General features: G+C 33.5%; 1 long non-coding RNA gene across 2 annotated transcripts in view; it reads right to left on the reverse strand.

Annotated features, from left to right (window-relative positions):
- Positions 1–886: 886 nt before the first annotated feature.
- Positions 887–13380, reverse strand: part of LOC105734634 (uncharacterized) — a 43479-nt gene continuing 30985 nt past the window's right edge. For both annotated transcript variants that reach the window (XR_010342542.1, XR_001111565.3), the window contains exons 2-3: positions 5256–5399; positions 887–2291 (exon numbers count right to left, since the gene is read on the reverse strand). This is a non-coding gene — a long non-coding RNA (uncharacterized LOC105734634). The remainder of the gene's footprint in view (positions 2292–5255; positions 5400–13380) is intronic.

The following is a 13380-nucleotide window of genomic DNA, read 5'->3' on the forward strand; positions in this document are numbered from 1 at the left end:
TACATAGCACAAAGACATAGAAAACTATTGCTATTTATTCACAGTAAAAGAGTATGTGTTGCTGCTGCCCAGTTACTGTGCATGTGAATTCACCAGATCTAGACGTATTTGCCCAATTAATTACTCTTCTGTTCGACAAAGATGGGTAATGGTCCAAGCAGCCTGCTCCTCCTCAGATCACCGATGGAATTCATGCACGCATAATTTCCTCTCTTCAGAAAAGGATCCCAACAAGCTCTATAATTATTTTTTTTTCTTTTGAAATAAAGGCATCAATTCAATTATATGTTAAAACAGTTTGTGGGAGAAGAAATGGAAATGAAGCAGGATCTCTCTCGCTATCTTTCTGGGTAGAATGCTGGAAGATGAACTTCCCCATTCTACTCTTTCCAGGAGCGAACTTCAATATTAAAAAATAATTGTTTATCGAAATTGTTCATCATTACCCTTAATTAGTCTGTTGGTTTTCAATAGTTTTCTTCATTAATACAGACGAAGGTGTGTTCTTCCACGTTCAACGATACATGCTATCCCTCCGTGCTGGTAAGCTTATGATGTAGCAGATCAAACAAAGAAGCCTCCTGTACAAATGCACAGCAGTCCCCATAAACTAGGGTTAATTAGCATTGTAATTAGCTCACGTGATAGCTAAAACAAAGTCAGAGTAACCCAGGAATCACTTATAAAGGATACCAAGTGGTGTCGTCCCCCTTCACCCGCCAGCCTCCTGCCCCTGTTTCTAATGCTGGGTGGAGCCCGGGGCCATCCTTCTTCCCAGCTCCCCACTCCCCAGCTCCTAGTGGCCTCAAGCCAAGTTCTCCTCCCAGGCCTGAAAGTTAAGGGATGCGCAGGACTTGACTGAGCCTGCTGTAAAGATGTTGTTAGGATATTAGTGTAGTGCACTAAATGTTGCCAGTTAAAGGTAGCTTACAAAAAAAAGAGCTTCCCCCTTTGGCTTTGCGGGAATTGGCAGACACAGTTTGCTTTGTAAGCAGGAGAACTAGAAGCAAGAGTGGAGACTTGGGCTTCCTTTCACGCAGATTTACCAGCTTACTTAGGGGTAAATGTTAAGTATAATTTGTGGAGTTCTACTCATACACTTCTACACCAACATGCCTTATAAAACAGAAATCCCTAAATGGGCCCACATCCCTAACGGTTTTCTTTGGATTTTTACAATATAACAGCTAAGGCATCTTGCTACTTGATGTAGGATTCTTTCTAATTTTATCCAATTATGAAAAAAAAGTTCCAAAACTTTATTCAGAGGAAGTGAGGACAGACACCATCAATGAAAACCAAAAAGGGAAAATGACCATTGTAGGGGAAAAAAAGTCAGTAATTGGGATAGCAGTAATCCATTCTTTAAATAACTTTGTGTCACTTAAGATTAATGTGTTTTCACTCTTTATTATATTTGATCCTTACAACTACCCTGAAAAAGAGATATAGAAGGCATTTTAATTCCCATTTTACAGAATAGAAAATGGTCTCATTACATTCTGAGTGACAGAGAATGTAATCAACAGAAAGCATAATTCTCAGGCTTCCAGTTTAGCCAGGCTCCATTATGCCAAACTGACTGTGCTCAAAGCTTTTGTTTCTCCTAAAGTCAGTAAAGTTGGTCTTTTTTTTTTTTAATTAGTCTTGGTTTAACTTAAACTCAATTATTATTTCTAATGTAAACTATCTTATTTTAAATTGTTTTTAAAGTTATATTTAAGCCCATTTCAGCACAAAAAAAATCAACCATTATTGAAAAAATTAAATACATAAGAAAAATATTTTCAAAAAATATTCCAATCAGAATCTATATACAAGGTGAGGAAACTTTCAGAGCTGTTAGTAAATTCAAATCATAGAAGCTAATTTTATTATAATACATTTAGCATCATATAAAAATATCTCTGAGTCATGGTACATCCACTTTTTTCTAGTTATAAGAATAGGATTTCCTAAAGCTCTCAAATACTGCATTCTCTTTTTCTAATACCAGTGTTTTATGCATAATTTGGAGAAATAGATGTGTATGATAATTCCTCCAACTTTAAAAGTATATTCATGTGGTTAACATGCATGAAAAGATAAAAATTTTGACCTAACTGATGCATCGATGTTCATGAGGTCTATTTTCACCTCAATTTAGTCTGTTTAATATAATTTTATCAATTAGTTTCCAAAACAGCAGATCCAGTACTATGTTAGATGTGGCTTAAGTGGCAGGATTAGACTGTTGATCCTCAGGATTGATGGTGAAAGCTTGGTAAATATTCATAAAATGTTGAGATTTCCTAACAGATTAATCTGAAAGAAAGAAATGAATACATTATTAGTAAAAATGTATATTCCTATCCTGTGTAATATATGAATAATTTTAATAGAGATGCAAGTTGTTTTTGGTATTTGCCACAAAATTAAGTATGAATAAACTTGCTCCAAACATAAAAGAAAAACAAGAAACCTAAAGATAGACATTTGGAGTGCCTATTGAGAATTAGCTGATCCACAACAAAAGATGTATTCTCTGCTTATACTTTTTTGTCTTCTTTTACGAAAATGTTGTCGGGAACTGCAATTTGGGGTGTATTGGCTATTATTTAGTGAGCTTAATTTTGACATGGGAACATAGGAATAAGTGGGCAGAAGGGTGATCAATGGTAAGTGAAGATAAGACTGATGCAATAGACTTCTCTCTCCAGTCTCCAGATTTAATTCATGTTAGAAATGGAGAAATGAAAATTCCAATGCAGATTTCTTTTTAATTTTCACACTGAAAAAACAATTTTGAGCAATGTTTTTTACATTTAAATAAAAAAGACACGGGCACCAGCTTTCAAAACAGAGGAGAAGAGCATAACCTGGCAGCGTGAAGCAGAATATGATATCCTGTACTTACCAATCGAGTGTGGAAGTCGCATTTGACAGATCAGTTCAATGAAGTAGTAGTTTTTAGGAAAAAATCAAGGATGAAAGAAAATACAGTTATTACAAGTTGAGATATAAAAATAGGTCCATCTCTGTGGGGCAAACTAAAATTACAAATCAATTCACAAACATAAATACAAACTAGCAATATTAATATGCAATGTAATCTATTACATTCACTTTATCATACTACTGATTTTGGTTTATTATATTATTATTGTACTTCTTCATGATAGTACATTCATTCTCTGCCTCTTTTTTTATTCCCTACATCTGGGTTCCAAGGGCGAGCTTCCTGACCCCATGAAATTGCATGTAGATTTTCGTGTGTGTGTGCAACAGTATATGTACATTTGTGAGAAAAGGATCCATAGTTTTTGCCAGACTACGAAGCCTATGACCCCAAATGATTAAGATCCAGTATCCTGTAGCTTATTAAAACAACTTCCTAGTGATTTTTTTCCCTTTAAAATTTCTCTGTGCAGACTTTCAGTGCTTCACACCACAACTATGCCAGTAATCTCCCAGCTGCCTTCCCTCCCTCCTGCCTCCTTTCTCCAACTCATCCTCTATAACAAATACCACCAGATCAATCTTATTGAAGCATCATCAATATCATGTCTCAAATCCACTAAAAAAAAGTTAAAAAAAACTGATATCTTTCAGTTTACTTACAAGGTCAAGTTCTGATATTTTGGCATTCAAATCCATTTCATATCGGGTTCTCTGCCACCTCTACTGATAGTAACTGACATTTACAGAGTGATGCTAATGTGCCAGGAAGTGTACTAAGTGCCTTACATAAATGGACTCACAAAATCTCCGAAATGGCTCTGTAAGATGCTTTGAGACTTCAGAGGTACAATCATCAGCTGGTAAGTGATAGATCTAGAATTCAAACCCAGGAAGTTTGACCCTGCATGAGATTTTAGCCATGAAGATGTCTCCTGCCTATTTAATTTACTTCTTGCCAATATGAACCTTCCTCTCCAGACAGCTCAGAATCCTCACTGTCAACTGAATAAAGCACATATCTAACCTCAAGCATTTTTCATACTTCGCCTTCCCCATTCTCCAAGATTGTACCCAAGTCTCACATTTAAATGAATAATGCATTCATTAGCTCTTCTGTTTTGGAACCATAACATCTATAACATTCATTCAACTACACCCCTTCTGTTACTCATATACAATTTTGCATTACGAATTTTCTCTAACTGGACAGTAAGCGACTGGTGGGCAGGGTTTTGATCTTGCATTATTTGTTCTCTCTATCTTCAGCACATAAATCAGTGCCATTTATCAAGTTTGCATTTGAAAAATACTTATTGAGGGAATAAATTAACCTGAACTTCTAGAGAGTGTCATGTTTGAAAAATGATACTGTAATTAGTTCTCTAACATTCTATTATGTCTTGAAAAAAGCTCCTGTGTATGGTGGCAGGTGGGCTTATGAGCTATTGTTACCATGCTAAAACTGGCTTCTTACGTTGTCTCAGTTTGCCTGGAGTAAATCTCATAGAGTGCCCCTGTGTGTGCATATGGGGTAGAGTAGAGGGGGATATTCATTTTCATGTAAAAATGACACAAAACTACCAGAAATTTTAATGCAAATTTTTTCCTTTAAAGGAATTTCAGGGCCAATTAGGTTAGCTCACTCTCAAGAAAAGGATCAATTTAGTGAAGAATCTCTTCCTGATAGAGTCAGAACAAAGTAGGCCAAGCAAATTCCAAGGATCCAGATTGCAAGACAGTTATTGGGAGTGGTTAGATCCTTAGTTCTTTTCATTCTTCTTGGAGCTATCTGTAGTATAAGTTTCTAGTGCTAAGCCAGTGTCAAGGTGTCTCATCTTTATATCTCTCAGGCACTGATCCTTCCTCACCAGCAGACACTCCAGAAGCAACTGACAGACAATAAGAAAGAAAGGGATCCACCCATATGCTTGAGAAACCAATTCTCTAAGCTAGGCAGAACTGTCTGCATTGAAACTCTGTTTTCTTCTCTTATATACACAGAACACCTTGTGTCTAGTGAAAACACATATTACCCATTTTATTATCCAACCTTTAGAAACGTGTGATATGGAAGATATTTTGTAGAATAAATTATAGTTGATCTGAGTAATTATATACATATGGATATGCACGTTTATAACAGAATGCTTTCACTATCTTAAAAATCCTTTTGAAATGTCTAAAAGTAACTCATTTTGAAGCATCTAATCATTCAGTGGATAACACCCAGGGCTTGGATACCTCACTATAAATGACTCAGCTTTCCTTTTAATCGTTGAAAATGCAGGGCTTAGACTAAATCAGGAATCACTTACATGCCTACAGACGGAAGGCAGATAATGAATGCTTGAAGTAGGCTTGGAGGAAATCTCTCTAAGAAGTACTGAGGACTGGGGCAAACTGGAGAAACTGCCCCGTCTAAAGAGAATGGCAAATGTTCAGTCCTAGGTGATTTTATCCTGCAAGAAAGAAGACCCACTGTTACAAAACCTTCTAGTTTTTCTTGAGAAGCAAGATTTTTTAAGAATGTGAAATGTCCCGGGTTTTGAACTAAAAAAATAAATCTGCTTTTGAGAACTGGGCAGGCCAAACAAAGCATATGTGAGAATGGGCTCTGGTCTAGAAGCTACCAGTTTATTGCTGCAGACTAGATAACCTAAGCCTGTTTTTTTTGACCCATGTAATGTGCAGCTATATATGCAACTGTTTCTCAAGTATACTGTCTTAAAAAAACCCTTAAAATTGAAAACGTTCAGTTGATAAAAGCGTGGTAGAATTAAGAACATTTCCTCTTAGACTCTCTATTAAAGACATTGGAAGATGGAGGAATAGGAATAGTTATACTGTACTATAACTTCAGCAAAACGTTTCATTCTGGTCCTCACTTTGTGCTCACCTATAAACCCGGGTTAAGATCAACTCTGGTTAAAAATTTCCAGATGAATATAATACTGTACCCTGAGAAAGGGTCCAAGGGAAAAGTTATCAGACTCTGGACCAACCCAGAAAACGTTAAACAAATAATATTCTGTGAGAAATAGTCTTGACCTCATCTTGTTTAACAATAATTTACTGACTTATATGATAGAATGACATGTTTCTTTTTATTCTAAGACTGGAACTGGACTTGATGAGCTGCCATTCACCTGGCTCAGTCCTAACTGTTGAACAGGGCAGCTCCTCTTTGGGGCATTCTGCTAGGTACCTTAGAATGATATCATGGAAAATGTAAAGAAATAAAAATTGCTTCCACTTTAAAGACTTTACATATTACTTAAGATATCAAGCATATATGTGAAATAAAATAACAAGTTTATTGCATAAACTGATATAGTAGAAACTAGTGCTGAGCAGTGCCAAGACAGAGGAATTCAATCAAGTGAGGTACACTACCACACACTTCCAGGAGGTGAGTGCGAATGTTGTACAGACTTTGAAGAAAGTCTGGTCAGGCAAGGCAGAGATAAACAAGTCATGCTATGTCTACTGTGTTTTGTGTTTAAAGTAATAAGAAGAATGAATCAGATACAAAATCCTCTAGACAAATGAGATAAGTGGCAGCAGATATGAATAAGGAAAAAATGGCATCACTCCACAATCCATAAAATGGAATAATTATACAAAATATGTCAGAGAATAATTACCAAATTCATCCATTAGAGTTTGTTTTAATATTGTATTAAATCCAGTTTGTTAGCATCAGGACCCTTGATTTCTACCAAAACTGAATGTTTTGATTATTAAATACCTGATAAAAGTTCTATTTCTGCTTTTGCTAAGAAGTTAATACTATAAATATACGGTTACTTACACATCCAAATTTAGTTCAGTTTAAGAAGCATATAGAAAAATACATAGGCTTTATAATCAAGTGATATGTATAAGACCCTGGGACAGTTTCTGACTCATATTAGTGATGAGCATGGTATGGAGGAATGATGTGTAATAGGATGAAGCAGACAGAGATTTGAATTTATTTTGCCATTTGATAGCTGGTGACCTGGGCAAGTTATCCAAATTCTTTTAGTCTCAGTTTCCTTGTGTGTACAATATAAATAGTTACTATTTGGTGAGATTATTCTAAAGATGAGCAATAAAAAATATAAATTATGACAGATGGCACTGAGTAACAGCTATTATTATTTAAATGATCATTATTAGTCATATAATAATTTTCACTTCGTTTGTAAAATTTGTAAAAACTCCAGCAATGAATCAATTTCTAAATTGCTATCGTAATTAAGACAGAATGTTTTCCTTATGTTAGGAATTTGGGGTCTAAAACTGTAGGAAGTAAAATACTTCCTAAGTTTCTTTATCATAAATTTCTAGGCATTAACCACCTTAGTCTTAGCTATTACACATATACACTCACGTTTCTACTACTTATAATCAGATGTTTGCTGTTTAAATTGATGTGTTTTTGGATACAAAGAAAAAAAGAAAATTCGCCCAAGAATTCTTGTGGAAAATTAATCAGATAATTTCTAAACTTAACTGTGATTCAAAATGCCTTGTTGAGTCTTGAACACATGTATTGTTTCAAATACAGCAGATGCTTCTACGTGGGGCCTGGTTTTCCACGCTGTGCTTCATTTAAGTGGCAGACAGAATGGAATACTGCTTTAGCCTAGCTGTGTATCTTAAGAGAGAAATACAGCCCAGGAAAAGTGAAAGAAAGGGATCCAACATCCAGAATATCTGCCTTTAAGTGCAGCATTAGGTAAAGAGCACCTGACCAAGGACATTCATTAGGAGATTTCGGTACACCAAATATACTCCTACACATAGAAGGGAGGAAAGGACTCCTTTGATTTGTGTTTATGAGACTGCAAATCATTCCTCCAGAAAATACAGAAAGACCCTCCCCTGGGTTTATAATAAAAATGCCAAAGTTAATTAATTCTATTAATTTCATTAAAAACATTCTGAATAAAAACTGAAAAATTCAGATATCTGTATCCATAAGTATATATATATATATATATATATATATATATATATATATATATTTGAGAGAGAAAGAGAGAGGGATATCTCCAGGGACCTTATCTTGAGATAAAAATAGACACAATGAAAGAAATGCAAAATGTAATGCTTATATAGAATTGTTTTCATCTGAATTTCATTCTAGCACCTAAAGAATGAGTCAAATTATCTTATCCTTGGAGAGATCATGCTTAAATTATGAAGACTTTAATATTTTCTTTATCAAAGCTATTTTCAATGATAATTCAAATTTTCCTTTCTTTTAGTCTTATAGATGGAGCTTCTTTATTTCACTTCATGAAGAAAGGATACAAAAAATTATCTACATAAGCTTAGTAAAATTAAAACATACACATTTTAGTCCATCAAAAATGGTAGATATTTGTTTTTTAATTCTTGTGGATTTTTCACTTTTCAGTAATTCTGAATATCAAATTCATGTTTTAAGATGAGTCAAGTTGAGCAGCCTGTGGCCTAAAAAAATCATCAACTATACATATTGTAAAGCACCAATTTTTAATCCTAAAGCTACAAACATCTGCACTGATTACAATTAAAAACAGTGTAAAAGATTATCACTCCAATTATAGCTTCTTGTTCTAATCAAAATTCAGCACTGTCCTCAGACAGCAACGTGTGATGCCCACATGCCTTTTTCTATGCAATGAAACCGCCTTGATGTTTTTTTCCTTTTCTTTAAAACAATGAATACGTTTAGTTGTACTGAATTTATCTTTATCAGAAAAGTAACATTTTACTGAGATGTATTTTTAAAACTGTTTGGAAGTCTATTTTTCTGTCTATGTGAACCCATTTAGAAAAAACGCAGAACAGCACTATCATGCTACTCAACAAAGAAGTTTCCAGCTTTCTAAAGTTTTTCTGAATATTGTTTTAAGGAGCACTGGTTCTTAATGATATGGTTCTCAATGATATTGACATTAAAATTGGTAAAAACACTGCTGGATTTTAAATAAAATTGGACCAATATTATTTAGAATTTTAGAAACAGCTTCTTTTTACATATAGAAATAAAATCAATTACATATATAATAGTTAGTAGGAAAGGTAAAAGAAGTACAATTTTAAAATTACCAGATAATGTCTTCAGCTAAGAAAATTATATTTAAAATATCAGTTTCAAAACATCATCAACCAGTTGAACTAGTAAGTTATATATAGATATCATCTGTAAACATTTATTGTCTAAGATCTCATATTGCCATTCCAAGAAAAAAATGGAAAAAAAATTGAGCATTTTGTGTAACATGACTTTTTCCCTATGGTGGTTTGAAGGTGAAAACCTCGATTTGACCTATCTTTAGGAAAATTTATACTAAAATTTGTACAAAGTAGAAAATTTTAAGAATATTCTTTCTGACACAGGATTTAAAAAAAGCATCCTTACTTTAAAATATTTGCTCATAGTCTAAATTAAATGGTGAAATATAAATGCTCAAAAAGAACACAACAAAGGCAAATAGCATTATCCATCAGAGAAATGTTAAATTCAGATTTTATGAATTTTTGTTTATTCATAATTGAATCCTTTAAAGTGAATTTTTAATATAAACCAAAAAATCAATGAAATTATTTTCCAATTGCATATTGTTTACAATGTTTGAAAAGTTAAAATATGCACACCTCTTCAACAGTACTAAATTAATTTACTAAATCCTTTCAAGTAAGCATGTTTAATTTAAAATATTTATGTCTTTGAACACCACATGTATAAAGTCACAACTTGTATTTCTTATTGATTTTCAGCCACAATAAAACATACATGAGGTCTTCAAAATTCTTAATTTAGCTATATAATTCTATAGCTTTTCCCACTGGCAGCCCCTTTTATTGGTGATTTAGAAACTTTAATCCTAGGTCATAACTAATATTATGCAGATGTTTGTTATACAAATGTAGAAATCAGCTTCTTTGTATCATTAAAAGACATCTCAATGAAAACACTGTAAATTTAATTTTTCACATTATCCAAGAAGGAAACTATATTCTCAGAGTATAAGAATTTCTATCTGTAGATATAATAAATCTAACATTAAAATGTGTGAATCAGTGGATCAAAAGGGAGAATGCCCAGGCCTATGAAAGAACTCTCAAATAGGAAAAGAATAAAATATGTGATTTTGGTTAAGTAGACTTTATAAGCAAAGTTCAAGCACACTTTCTATTCATATAAATAGAGTGCGTAATGCCATTTTAATGTCATTTTGCAAAGATGACAGTGGAAACCTCTATTTCTGAAAGTGGCTAAAATATCTTAGCTTGTAAACAGTACCTTTGCAATTTGACATTCCAAGTACTGCTTGTAGGGCAGCACATCTGAGGGTTGGTAAGGATAGCACTATTTTGGGTGTTTCTAAGAAGCACAAAGTTGGGTCTTTGACTTTATTACCTATTATTATCTCAAATTAGAATGCCAAAGGGGCATTTTATTGAAATAAAAAATCTGATGGATACAAGCCAACAAAAAAGCTTCAAGCCATTGAAAAATTTGAAATCAAAATAGAAATTTTAAAGAAAAGTAGGATGTGAAAATAAAGTAGAGGAGAAGAAAAGGAAAGAGAGGTAGTGGAGAAGTAGAGAAAAGTGAAAGGAAGGGCTCTGGTTCTGAAAACACCCGCTTAAACCAAAATGGCACCCCAAATTTTAAGCCAGGATATTTAAACTGCTGGAATGTTTCATCCTGAACAGTTTATATTTTTCAAGCAAAATAACCCCTTTGTGCCCAAATTCTCTGAGTAATTATGGCAATTCCTCTCTTTTATTTGCCTTATAGGCACTACTTAAATACCAGCAGGAGTGGCTCACTGAGTTCACAGGGCCTTCCGGACACTTCTCACAAAGCCGCTAGATGGCATGAGAGCACTGCATTGGACCCGCTCAGCCACACGGCCGCGTGTAACATTGAGGCATTTATTCTCTTCATGCTGAGAGCTCAGTGTTTAGTAAAGTAAGATGCGTTTTCTTTTAGAGAGATCTTTCTGTGTTGCATGACACTTTTCAGGACACAAAGAGGGTATTCCGCCCTCCCCATACACACACTAAGAAAATGTCGAATTAAATTTGGAATAGTAAAAATCATTTCAGTATTTACTGGGGCTTCCTGAGAACTTTACCTTTCAGCTCTTTAGGGGATAGTCTGCTATTTGTTATGCAGCCTTCCTTAATAGGTAGTTAGAGGGAAAAAGTCCCTTCAGCATTATGCCTGTGCTCAAACAACTGCAGACAAAGTTTGCATATTCTCAGTCATCTCTCTCTTTCTCCTGATTTTTTTTTCATCAAAAATTCTCTTTGTTTTTCTTCATCTGATATTGTGGGGTCCCTCATTAAGGACTGTAATATGAAAAGCTGGATTTAAAACTGCTGTCAGAAGGAGGTTGTCCTCTTTTAATATTCTTTACCAGCAAAGCAAAAGGAACTGTCTTTGTTCTTGCTTTTTAAATGCAATGTTTTTTGCTTTATTTAATGTTTCTGCCGGATCACTAGGCACCTTCTAATCTACCCTCCAAACTTTGAGATGTACTTTTATATTTGGTGTCTTTGCAGTTTCCCAATATATGCATGAGGCATCTCTCTGTGCCTCCACAACAGGACTAATTACCATATTCCTCCAGATATTATCACTATCTCCCTTCACAAAATGTCCATTGTAAAAGCTGTTTTGATCTTTTGGATAAGTGCCTTAATTTAAAATAATAGCAAAAAGGTAAAATTAGGCCTGTATGCTCAGCAGTGCATGAATGACAAATCTGTTGTAGTTGGGGGTATATTTTTAAAGATTCCTTTTAAAACCTCTTATAGCAAATTTACATATGATCAAAAATGATATTACACATTGGCGAACTGAAGTGCATAATTTATTTCATGTGCTACTGATATAGTTATGTTTATACATATAATGGTTTCTGCAGTTTTGATATAATATCATACCAGTTCAAAAACTGAAAGATTTTTAAGAGCATTTTTTTCAGTTTTTATTCACCCCTGAAAAGTTATTTTTTCTTGTATAGTGTCTCAGAGCAAGATGTATCATTTTTAATGTACACTGTTAGCCCTAATATCCATGAATTTATGAAAACCAGAGATTTTATGAGGGCACTCAACTAAAATATTTGGTAAGATAAGAATTCAATAATATACCTCTTTAAAATGCAAATATTGGAGAACAAACGGGCAATTTGGCAAAACTTGATAGTGTTCAATTTTTGTTTTTATCCTGTGTAGTTCTGGTTTATAAGAACATGTTAATTTGTCATATGAATAGATGAAATGAGTCATATGAATTATGTTTTAATTGCTTCTAATCTTTGATATCATTAAAATCTTCACTTTGGATATAACCCCCCCAAATCCATGGTTATTATTATACAATATGTTGCTATAAAGCAGACAGATAAAGATATCTTGAAATAGGAGCCCCATGTGTGAACAGCTGATTTGTTTTCCTCTTAGACATTATATGTAATTCAAGTAACAAGTTAGTAAATTTATTATAAGGAATATAAAATAAGACCAATACTTTAATCATTTTAAAGTGAATGATTCTATATACAGATCTAAGACAATTTACAGAAATATAATTTTAGCTGGTTGTGAATGGCCACTAAGCTCTTCTGTGACTGACAGCCGACTGGTTAACATCAGCGAAACATTAAGCTCCTTTGTGCTTGAATATCCACCTGGGAGTGTATATATGTGCTCTAAAGCTGCCCACTCAGTTCTGTTTGATCGCTTGCAGAAAACTAATAGCTTCTCACTGATTCTGAGAGGGGTATTACCTCCATAATGGATTACAATGAAATATTTCAATGAAAATCCTTTCTAAAACTTATTTTTAAAAATTTTGGACTTCTATATGAATAAATGACTGAACTCCATAAAATGAGAAAATAGGACACTTCCAAGTGTTCATGGTAGAGAAGTGATAGGCGGAAGTGAAATCGACTTTTTTAGTTCTTTTTGTGTTCTTATGTCCAAAGAATTTGATGAAACTTTCGATACTACCAAAGATGCAAAACAATCAGAAAAAAAAAAAAAAAGAGTAAAAAACGTTGTAAATGCTTTTGTAGATGCAATAGGAGAAGGAGAAAAATTCAAATTCAAATTCAAATTATATTTGAAGTCACACCAAGCAGACATAACTGATATTTGAAACTATTAGTAATACACTGAATTCTCATTTGTCAATTAGTTCTCTGTAATGTTGGAATTTATAAAATATAAAAGAAAATCTATTGATCAGAATCCCACTTAAGTAAAAAGTTTGTTTTATTTTGTTGTTCTGAAAAAGTGCTTTAATACTGATTGTCTTACTTGGCCAAATTAACTGAATATCAAATAATTTAATAATTAAATATTCAAATAGTTGAATATTTAATCATTAAGCTTACTAAATATTCATGCCTGTAATAATAATTAACATTAAATAGCAGA

Source organism: Aotus nancymaae, unplaced genomic scaffold (assembly GCF_030222135.1).
Source record: "Aotus nancymaae isolate 86718 unplaced genomic scaffold, 86718_ANA_hifiasm-v0.15.2.pri h1tg000014l, whole genome shotgun sequence".
NCBI lineage: Eukaryota > Metazoa > Chordata > Mammalia > Primates > Aotidae > Aotus > Aotus nancymaae.